This window comes from Rhinolophus sinicus, linkage group LG04 (assembly GCF_036562045.2).
Source record: "Rhinolophus sinicus isolate RSC01 linkage group LG04, ASM3656204v1, whole genome shotgun sequence".
Classification (NCBI taxonomy): Eukaryota; Metazoa; Chordata; class Mammalia; order Chiroptera; family Rhinolophidae; genus Rhinolophus; species Rhinolophus sinicus.
Window position 1 is genome coordinate 175,464,356 of NC_133754.1, and position 10,153 is coordinate 175,474,508.

Sequence of the window (10,153 nt, forward strand, 5' to 3'; positions counted from 1 at the left end):
AAACTATAAAGGAGAACCAAGTGGAAACAACAACAAAAATTTTTTTCTAAAAAAAATCCCACTGATTTGGCTTAATAGCAGATTGGAGACAGCAGAAAAAGAGAGTCAGTGAACTTGAAGGCATAATAATAGAAACTCTCCAAAATGAAGCCAAGAGAAAATAAAAAGACTGAAAAAAGAATAGCAAAGCTCCAGTGACTTTAGGACAATATCAAACACTACAGCATCCATATAATTGAAGTTCCAGAAAGAGAGGAGAGATAATGAGATAGAAAAACAATTGAAGAAATTACGGTTAAATTGTCCCCAAATTTGGTAGACAACAGAAACTTACAGATACAAAAATATCAGTGAGCCTCCATAAGAATAAGAATAAAGAAAATGACATCTAGGAACATTATAGTCAAATGACCAAAAATTAAAAGAAAAGATTGAATGAATCTAAAAAGTGACACAGTAGATACAGCTGATTTCTCTTCCGAATCAATGGAAGACAGAAGACAAATGACATCTTTAAAGTGCTGCGGGACGGGAGTGGAATACTCCGAAAGGTCCATATCCAGGAAAAATATCCGTAAAAAATGATAGCAAAATTAGGACATTTTTAGATTTTTAAAAATAGAGACAATTTGTCTCCAGAAGACTGGAATTACAAGAAATTCTGAAGAAAGTTTATCACGCTGAAGAAAATTGACAGAGCTACAAAAAGAGAGAACAAATACCAGGAGTGGTAAGTATAAAAATAAACAAAAGAAGCTTTTTTATTTTTATTTTCTTAATATATTTACAATATGTATGACTATTTAGAGCAAAAAAGTATAATACTACATATATGTTGCCGATAAGATATCCATAAAAAGCCAGCATAAAAAAGAAGTATAATAAGTAGAACTCTACTGTTGCAAGGTTCTTTCTTAGAAATCGTGACATTAACTCTAACTATAATAACTTAAAAACGCATATTGGAATCCCTAAGGCAACCATTTAAAAAAAATAGTGAAGAGGTATAGCTGGAAAGCCAGTGGAGGAATTAAGATTAAATTCTAGAAAATATTTGATTAACCCAAAGTAAGGGAGGAAAGGACAAATAGCAAAGCACTAAAAAAAAGTAGACCTAAATCCAACTATATGAATAATAATATTAAATCTAAATAAACTCAACATTACAATTAAAAGGCTGAGATTGTCAAACGAAATAAAAAAAAACAAGGCACAATTCCATTGTGTGGTACTTTAAAAATGAAGCCACAGATAGTTTGAAAGTTAAAAGGTGGAGAAAAATGCCATGCAAATATTAAGATTAAGAAAGCTGAAGTGACTATATTAATATCAGACAGGAAAACATGGACTTTGAGACAAAGATTACTTATTTATTTTAAAATTATTTCAGATGTACACTAAAATTGCAAAATAAAGACTCTCTGTACACTCTGCACCCAGATTCCCCAAATGTTAATATTTTACCACATTTCTCAATATCATTCTCTCTCCGTATCTCTTTCTCTTCCTCCCCCTTTCTCTCTTTATCTGTGTGGAGATCTGTGCACACACACTCAAGCCTGCCCATCTTTTTTTCCGGCATACCTAATTCTCTTTTAAACTTACATAGTTCATTGTGTGTTTTGCTCTCGAATCAGGGCATTCTTCCACATACATACAAATACAATGATCAAAATCAGGAAGATAACAGTGTTACTATATTAACTAATCTACAGATCCTATTTAATTTTTCTCCATTGTTCCACTAAGGCCTTTTTCATAGCAAAATAACTTTTCTTCGAGTTCAGAATTTAACCCAGGATTAAATGCTGCACTTAGCTATCTATGTCCCTTTACTTACCTTTCGTTGAATTGTTCCTCAGCCTCTGTCCTTCACGACCTTGAGGTTTTAGAACAATCACAGGCCTTCCTTCTTAGACTGTTCCTCAAATTGGGCCTGTCTGATGTTTGCTCACAACCAGGCAGGCACTGGTTATGCATTTCGGATAGGAATACCTTGGGGGTGATACATTGGCTCTGCAAAATGGTAGGAAGGAAACGATGTCTATTTGTCTGGTTTCTGGTGATTAGCTTCGATCGTTTGATGATGTTGGTGTCTGCCAGGTTTCTCCTACAAACTTACTATTTTCATTTTTGTTCATGAATAGGTATCTTATTGGGAGATTCTTTGAGACCATGTCGATGTCGTGTTTTTCATCAAACTTTCACCGCCTGGTTTTAACATCCATTGCTTAGCCTTACCTGAAACAATTATTAGTAAGGTGGTTTCCCATTAAAAGCAAGGTGTATAGCCAGAGATAAAGACCAACAGTTGATACTGAAAACGGGTCAACTCATTAGGAAGATATAGTCATCTTAAATGTATATATGCCTGATTACAGAGCTCCAAAATGCATGAAACAAAACTGACGGAATTTTTTAAAAAGAGAGATATAGCCACATTCATAATTGAAGATTTTAACACTCTGCTTCAGTAACTGGTAGATAACTAAACAGAAAATCAGTCAGGATATAGCTCTGAATAATTGTCGACCACATTGACATAAATGACAGTGGTACCATATGACACCCAGAAACAACAGAGGATGCAAACTTTTCTAGTGTGCATTGAATGTTCATCAAGATAGGCCATATGCTGGACTATTAAATACCATGTTTCGCCAAAAATAAGACCTAACCGGGGCATCAGCTCTAATCCGTTCTTTTGGAGCAAAAATTAATATAAGACCCGGTCTTATTTTACTATAATATAAGACCGGGTCTTATATAATATAATGTAATATAATGTCATGTAATATAATATACCAGGTCTTATATTAATTTTTGCTCTAAAACACGGATTAGAGATGATGGTCCGGCTAGGTCTTATTTTTGGGGAAATATGGTAGGTCTCACTAAATTTTAAAAGATATCTTACAAAGCATAGCTTCGAATCGAATGGAACTCTATTAGAAATCAATAACTAAGATAGCTAGGGAAGTCCCAAATTTGTGTACATTAAAATGCTACTGGAGTGCATTAGCCAAGACAGTGACCTTGGAGACAAGTTCTAAATATAGATTCCACTGTGTGATGCCCTTAGGGAGTCTGGGAGATGAGCGCTATTTTAATGCAATATTTCATTATTATTTGATATTTGCATATTTCAACTGAGAAACTTAATGCTAAGAAAGGGTGACAATTATAATTAAATATAGATGTAGATGTTCAGTCGTATTATTTGGCAAAGACTTGTATTGGTGAGGGAAGTAAAGCATGGACCAAACCACATGCCACCCTACTGGCCGGGCAAAGTGATCCCCCCAGACATACATAGGAAGGGGACCCAGTGCATTTCCTCAGACCTGCTCCACCACCCTCTGCTTTCAGCGGCTATCTCTTCCATGACTTAGGGAGGACGGGTATATAGCAGCCCTGCTCTTCCCAGATTCCTGCTTTTAGAGAAGTTGACATTATTCTGGCTTTGGGGAACTATAGAAATGAAACAGCCGCAGCAGAATTACCTGGCAGCACATCCTGCATAAATGCCATTGGGTCTTTATTAGAATGGGGACAGAAAGCTTCAGAGCAGCTGACCTCCGGAGGCTGCTTCTGCCAGTAGACTGTGAAATAAAATTGCATCTATAGCTGTACATACATTTGTATAGTTTATTTTCTTTTGTTTTATCTCTAGTAACTAATTTTTTTATTGTGAACAGCATTCCTTATGCAAGATATATGTGTGTGTGTGTGGATGTATATATAAATATGTGTGGGTGTTTTTTTTAAATGAAAGTGAACTCAATGCTCAAAGCAAGGACAGTTTTCCTGTTTTCATTACCCTTTAGAATATTGCACTGTCCCTATTATTTTGGGAAACAAATCAGTGTTTTAAAATGATTACGAAACTAAAGGGGGAAAAGTCACACTTGATTTGTTTTAGGTGATGGCCTTCACACTTGAGAGGGACAAGGGGAACCTGAGAATGTAGCTGTGCAGGTTAGGAATCAGTGTACTGCTCAGAATGGGTGTCAAGAAGAGAAAAGTCAGGGGTGGGGGGGGACATTACAAATTAAGAAAAGTGATTCAGTGAACACGTGACTCCAAAGGTCAGGCTGCTAAGAGCCCCTGCAGGGCGAGAACCAGAAATCACACGCTGCAGCCCACGCAGGCCCACATGAAGAACCAGAATAATTGATAGAAGAGCCAGGATCTGCGTAATTCACAGGATCTTAAACCACCCACAGACGTGCAGCCCAACTGTCTCTGTGCAAACATCACAGGGGAGGGTTTGGAGCTGTGAGGTCAGAGGGTAGTTAACGAGAGGGTGATATCCACAGGGACCTGAAACGTGTTCCTACCCTGCCCACTGTGTTTTGAAGATAAACAAGGAGTGATGACCACATGGGAATCAAATTCCCTACCGTATGTGAATATGTGTTCCAGTCTCTAATAACATAGTTGGAGCTCTCGAGTGAAAAAACAACAAAAGAACAAGACAAACAAATGAGAAACAAAAACTCATAGACACAGACAATAGTTTAGTGGTTACCAGAGGGTAAGGGGGGTGGGGGGTGGGAGATGAGGGTAAAGGGGATCAAATATATGGTGATGGAAGGAGAACTGACTCTGGGTGGTGAACACACAATGGGATTTATAGATGATGTAATACAGAATTGTACACCTGAAATCTATGTAATTTTACTAACAATTGTCACCCCAATGAATTTAAAAAAAGAAAGAAAGAAAAGCTGAGTTGGAGTTTCTGCCTACCTTCAGAGCTTAAGTCCACGTCCCCTGCTCCCTAAATCTAACTTGAGCTGACACACTCAGGACTGCCTGGGGGAGAAAGACATACCTGGTTCCCAGTGGGAACATGGGTCTAACCTGTGCTCTCTGAGTCTTGAAGAGGTAAAAGGCATGCAAGAAAGATGCCAATATCCGGTCCCTGCTTTTTAAGGCGCAGTGAGTCTGTTTACTGTTATTCACAGCTCAGTCAGTGAGGCAGACTCGACCACTCAGACCAACAACTCTTCCTGCCTTTGGAGAAAGCTAGGAAGTGGATGAAGCGTGACAGGCCTGGTGTGGAAAGAGGGGCAGACTCTTCCCCATCTGCCATACTGGGGACTGGGCAGTCTCCTTCAAGCGTTGGTGAGCCTCGGTGATATTCCCTAATCACTTGTCCCCTTGAATGGACTCAGTGTTCTCCTGGGAGCCATTCTCAGTGCTTCCTAAGCCCTCAGTCCTGTTACCTTGAATCTTACACTCGCGACCATCTCTGTGATTTTTCTAAATCAGGGTAGGGAAGAGTCAGGCTCTTGTGCTGGAATGGAGTGAACTTAGGAAATCACTTAAGCTGTCGGGGCCTGCCATTTTACTGAATGTTTAGATTCATTCACATGGTGCTAAGCCTAGTTCTGAGAACCTTGGGCACAAAGCTTAGCAACTGCTGGCCTTGATGTGCTCACCATGTAGTACATAGGAAAAGCAGAAAAATCATATATACTACAGCAGGCTATGTTAGGTGCTAGTGCTGCCATAACAAAATTACTGCAGACTGGGTGGCTTAAACAACAGATTTATTTTCTCACAGTTATGGAGGCTGGAAATCTAAGATCAAGGTGTCAGTAGGGTTTGGTTCTCCTAAGGCTTCTCTCCTTGGGTCGCAGATGACCACCCTCTCCCTGTGTCACCCATGGTCTTGCCCCTGGGCACACTCATGTTTGTGCCCTAACCTCTTCTTATAGAGAAATTAGTTGCATTGGATTAGGGCCATCCATATCACTTAATTTTACCTTAATTTGCCTCTTTAAAAGCCCTATCTCCGAATACAATCGCCTTCTGAGCGCTGTGATTGAGGACTTCAATATATGAATTTGAAGGAGGTGTGTGGAAATTCAGCCCATAATACAGGCACTATGTTGGGTATGATAAACGAGAAAACACAGTCTCTACTTTTGAGATGTTTTCAGGCTACTATGAGAGGCAAGGCCCCATCTAAATACAAGTCAGGCAGGGCTATAGCACTTTAAGGGCTTACATTAAAATTGAAGAAATGAAATATATTTGCAAACACATAGTAGTAAACAAGCATTTGGAAATGTTTCATGGAAGAGATGGTAAGGAAGTTAGGACTTGACTAAAAGAAGGTATGTCCTCCCTTCCTGTCACTTATAAACATTTGTCCTGGTTACAACTCTTGTCTTCCCTCCCAACAGGAAACTCCCAATGCAATAACACTGCCAGGGGTGGGGGTGTGAAGTAAGAGGGGTGGGAACCTGGAGCCTGCGGCTCTAACGGGTTACAGCCCATTTGATCAATCCAAACTCTCATTTGCTCAGCATTCTTTACATGATCAAAGATTGTTTTTAATTATTGCCATTGCGCCCAACAGTCCTCATTCCCGCAAATGTGCTGGTGTAAGAATGAGAAGGCGCCTTAGAAGTCTATGAAATTGAAGAGGACTCTGAATGGGATTTAGGGAGAGCTGGGAGCCTCTGAAACAGCAGTCAATTTTGTGATTATGCACATTATATTATGGATAGGGTCCATATTTCTCATTGCATAGAGGTCATGGCTTTGATGTCTTGGTCATAAAGACCAAAAGGATGCTGAGACTCGGAAGGGCAGCAATGAAAGAATGAGGAAAGATCATCAAGGACCAAGACGGGTCATCAGAGACCAAGGCTAAGTTCATCCACATCCTCGCATTCCCAGTGACTACGTAAGGTTGTGAAAGTTGAACAGGGAAGAGGGCTAATAGGAAGAAAAAAAACCAAACTTGATTCATTTGGAATATGGTGTTGAAGGAGAGTTCTACCCTGGACCACCAAAAAGATGAACCGGTGGGTACTAAAGCAAATTAAGCCCGAAACATCGCTGGACACAAACATGACAGAATTGAAGCTGTCCTCTTTCGGGCACATCATGAGAAGGCTGGGTTCTTTGGAAAAGACAATAATGCTGGAACTAGATGGCAGAGGAAAAGAGGAAGATGAGATGATTGACTCCACCCAAGAAGCCATGGGCGTGAGTCTACAGGAGCCGAGCAGGACTGTGAGGACAGGACATGGTGGACCTCACTCATTCATAGGGTCGCCAGGAGTTGGAGCTGACTCCATGGCAGATAACACACGAAGATCGTGGCACTCCCTTAGAGAAAACCCTCCAAAGGCTTCCTCCCATCACACTTGGAATAAAACTCCTTCTTATTAACAGGCCCTACATATCAGACCCCTGTTTATTCTATGGCCTCATTTCTTACCACTGTGCCCCTTACCTCCTAACCCCAGCCTTCTTTTCTGTTCCAAGAACACACCAAACCGACTCCTGCTTCAGGAAATCTGCAGCCGCTTGTTGCCCCGACCTGTTACGCCCTGCCTCTGATCTGCGCTGCTCTGCTTCTTTCTGGTCCTTCAGATCTTAAATATCACCTGCTTGGCACGCAATGATGAACTTTCTCCATCATTGTTTATCCCCTTACCTCCATTATCCTGTTTTGTTTTCTTGATATCCCCTATCACAGTCTGAAATTACCTTCTCCATATCTTGGTTTACTTGCTTATGTCATCTCACACAACTGGCATGTGAGCTCCATGAAACCAAGGCCCACGTTGATCGATGGCATCTAAGCATCTGGCATTGCATCCGGCACATGGCACGGGATCGTTCCATTCGTGACTCATATATCCTCAGAGCGATCCGTGATCCATTACTCTATCGCATGCTCATTAAACAAACAAACCAACAACAGGTAAAGGAGTAAAAGTGACACACACCAAGTGCATTGAATTTGTTCATTTTTTAAATGAGGGAAACGAGGCCCAGAGAAGTTAATTCATTTTAATGAGCGCTGTCTGGGATCATTCTAGCCCTTTTGTCACCTAGGAACCCTTGTTTGGACCTGATCCAACTGTCAACGTTCTTCCCAAAATGTGGCACTGGGGAGTCCCCATAATAGGTTGACTGGAAGAGAATAGGGTGACTGCCTTATCCTGAACCCCACATACCTCCTCCAGTGCTTTGGGTTCTCTCACAATGTCTTCTGTGAGCCATCAGGTAGCTGATGTCTTGCGGTTCTTTTGGAAGTTGTTGCCATATTTTCTGTTATTAGTTATTACCAACCCAAACAAACACTTCAGTTTTCCCAAACTCTTAGAAGGAGGTTATTTTTTAAAAGACCGTCTTAATTATACATAAGCAATGGAGAATCACTGAGGATTCATTAACATAATAAACAGAAGTCTGTTTCCAGCATCCACAAGCAAGGTGACATAAAAACAACCACTATTTGCTGCTCAGCAGCTGTGGATTTCTTGTCCAAAGTCTTCTCCCAGCTTTCTTAGTTCTGGGACTCTATTTTCTGACCCATAATTTCACCTTAGGGGAAAGGGAGAGCTTTAAAGAGCGGATGGCTCTTGATCTTTGCCCTGAGAGAGAGAGGGAGAAATGAGACCAGAAGTACTCCCATAGAGAGTCTTAAAACAACAGAGATGCTAAAATATGAAGAGTGGAAATGTGAGAAGAGCGTAGCCTTAACAGCAGGAGTTCTAATCCCAGCTCCACCACTCACTGGCTGTGTGACTTTGGACCAGCAGTAGAACCTCTCTGAGTCTACTTCTTCCTCTGCCAAAAGGCGTTATCTCCTGCTTCACTGTGTTATGAAATAAATGTGCATATATGACTCTCCCAGCACAGTGCATGGCACATCCTCAGAAACTTTAGCTCCCTTTACCCAAAGGAGAGACTTGAGCAACGTGCTGTGCCTTGTCCCTTGTCCACCTCTTCCCCTTATCCTAACTTGGGAAGTTGACCTAACGTGATTCTTCCTGAGGCCTCAGGGCTGGATCTAGAAGCCTGCCGGCTCTGAGTGGGAAGAGCCTGCCAGTTGGCAGGGAAGAATGGTGTGCTGGAGTGGGGATTGAACCGTTGCCATTGGAGATGGTAACAGATGCTTCCTGGTTGAGGCTGAGCTGGCTAAATCAGGGCTCTGTGGTTTGAGACAGAATCCCAATTATTTCCAATTAGGAGATTGCAATGACAGCTGCTCTTAACCCAACCACTCCTCCCTGCTGCAGACCAGGGCTCATTCAGTTGAGAGCTTTAACCTGGACTCGAGATTTGCAAGTGACGGCATCCTTAATGCCATCATATCTGAGTCATTTCAATCGCTCTCTCTGAACCCGAGGTCCCATACCCTTAGTTTCACAGACGGCCTGGGAGGAGGCAAAGGTCAGTAGGAGAACTGGGTTTGGTTTCCAACTCCACTTGCTGGCTGTCTGACCTTAGGCACCTGTGAGCCTCTGTTTTCTCATCTGAAATGAGGATGATAACTTGAGTCATGCTGTGATGATGAAGGTGAGTGCCCAGTGTGAAAGGGCTTTGTGAGTGGGGAAGGACTGTACACAGGTGGTCCCTTCATAGTGAACTCAAGCTTGACGTAAACAGTGGAAGGAGAACTAGTCAATGTGATTGATACAAATAAGCTCTAAGGCTTAAGCCAGTCATTTAACCTCTTGGAACAGTATTTTATTTTATTTTTTTTTGGTCTTTCAAATTGGAGTGAAATTAATAGTAGGATGCTTGCCTCACAGGGTTTACAGTTTTATGAGTGTAATGTGGAGCCCTTTGTAAACTGTAAAGTGCAGTGTACACATGAGCAATTATTATTATGTTCTCAGGGCTTTTTTTGGTTTGGCACCAGTTGAGTCAGCTGAATGCTCTGAGCAAGAACAATCTGTTTTCTTTCCTCTTGGCAAAGAACACAAAAGACAGAGCAGCTCATAGAAACTGGGGCAGGAAAGAAAAGTTAACTCTCTCTCTCTCTGTCTCTCTGTCTCTCTGTCTCTCTGTCTCTCTCTCTCTCTCTCTCTCTCTCTCTCTCTCTCACACACACACACACACACACACACACACACCCCTCCCCCACAGATGCCCGCAAGTCCAAGTCCAGCCTCCAACATACCACTGCGGAACTTGGGAAGTGGCCTCATTTTCTACCCCGTTCGCATACGTCTAGTCCCGGTGCTCGCTGCTCATTGCCCAGATAGAGAGAAGATCTAAATTAAGTGCACATCCGTGGCTCCAGCAGGCCTGGTCACGTTGTATGCAGCCTCGACTGGGAGCCCAGGTGACTGGCTCTGCATTTCTGTAGACTGTCCTCCGTCCCCAAGTC